We start from the raw sequence: 1,548 nt of genomic DNA on the forward strand, positions 1-1,548 counted from the left end.
ATCTTTCCTCTGAGGTTAGTGAAAGGAAGTTTTTGGCTTTATCATTTGAAGCATTTGCTCTGCTTTTCCTACTCTGCCTTTTGGGTGGGGCTTATCAGGTTCTCCATTGACAGGCAGGGCTCTAAGTGCAGTAACTTGATTTGCTGTTGTATTTGCTTAGGAAGAGCAGCACTTCAGAAAAGAGTGATGGCACTGCTGAGGCGCATTGAGCATCCCACTGCAGGAAACACTGAGGTATGCCCTTAGCAACAGAAACACCCCTTCCAGGTGCCCACCCTCAATTTTGGAAGCCTCTTGTTACATACGTGTGATCAGGAATAGCTTTTGAAGTAAATCTAAGATATGTGCATATTACAAGTATAATATCTGAGTAATATACATCAAGTTTGAAACTTGGCTGTTGCTCATGGATGTTTAGCTCTAGATTTAAAGTTGCTTTCAAGTGATAACTGCCTTCATTTTAGGCTTGGGAAGATACACATGCAAAATGGGAACAAGCAACAAAACTGATCCTTAACTATCCAAAAGCCAAAATGGAAGATGGCCAGGTAAGTTTGTAAAGTTGACTTTTGTCTGTTAATCTGCTAAATATATGTACTTCACTTTGGTAATCTTTCATGAGTCACTCAGTAAAGTAAGCATATAGTTGTCTGAAGACTGATATTTAATTGTGGTTTATCTAGACCTGTACTTTGTAATATGGTAGCCACTAGCATGTGTGACGATTTAACTTAAATTTTAACATAATTAAAATTAAATAAAATTTAGTTCCTCAATCATAGAGTAGCCACATTGCAAGTACCCAGTAGCCACATATGACAGTTACTTACTCTGTTGGACAGCAGAGAGAGAAAATGTTCCCATCATCACAGAAATACTGGGCAGCATTGCTAGAGACTGTTTGTTTCAGAGACCATTTCTTTACCTTTTCTTGCTCTTTCTCCCTTCATCAGGGTGTTTCACAGAATTTTCAGAAAAGGAGCAACAGAGGTAGAGAAGAATTAACATGGAAACAATTCATTTTGCTATTTTGTTAGGTATTCTAATTAAGGAATGTCTTAGGCAGTAGATTGAGCCCATAGAGTAAATTAAATTTTAAAATGTGGACAGTTCATTCAACTATTACTATTCACTATATTACCATTACTTTGGAAATTAATGATCAGTTGGTGTTTGTGTGTACTTGATTTGTAATGTTCATGTTGCTCTCATTATTAGGTGATTTGTAAAAACTGGTTATTCCCCCATTTTTTTGGTCATGCTTAATTACAGTAAGAAAAAAGTTACATTTTTGTGAAGCAAAATTATGTACCTAATACCTTTATTTGGAGGGGACATGTAGCTTTAGAATGAAAGGTTTTGGGGGGGTTTAATATAATATATAATTACATACCATACAATTCACCCATTTAAATTATCCAATTCAGTGACTGTTTTTAGTATATTCACAGAGTTCTGCAACCATCACCACAATCAAGTTTTAGAACAATTTCATCAATTGAGAAAAAAACCCTGTACCCTTTAGCTATCTCTGCCTCTAACCACCCC

General features: G+C 36.1%; 1 protein-coding gene across 1 annotated transcript in view; it reads left to right on the forward strand.

The window, feature by feature from the left end:
• The window catches only part of NF1 (neurofibromin 1), a 153,417-nt gene that overhangs the window by 1,668 nt on the left and 150,201 nt on the right, over positions 1-1,548 (forward strand). Inside the window, exons 2-3 of the mRNA XM_011937627.1 lie at positions 161-234; positions 465-548. The gene's annotated coding sequence lies outside the window, so the exon portion shown is untranslated. The remainder of the gene's footprint in view (positions 1-160; positions 235-464; positions 549-1,548) is intronic.

This window comes from Colobus angolensis, unplaced genomic scaffold (genome assembly GCF_000951035.1).
Source record: "Colobus angolensis palliatus isolate OR3802 unplaced genomic scaffold, Cang.pa_1.0 Scaffold167, whole genome shotgun sequence".
Classification (NCBI taxonomy): Eukaryota; Metazoa; Chordata; class Mammalia; order Primates; family Cercopithecidae; genus Colobus; species Colobus angolensis.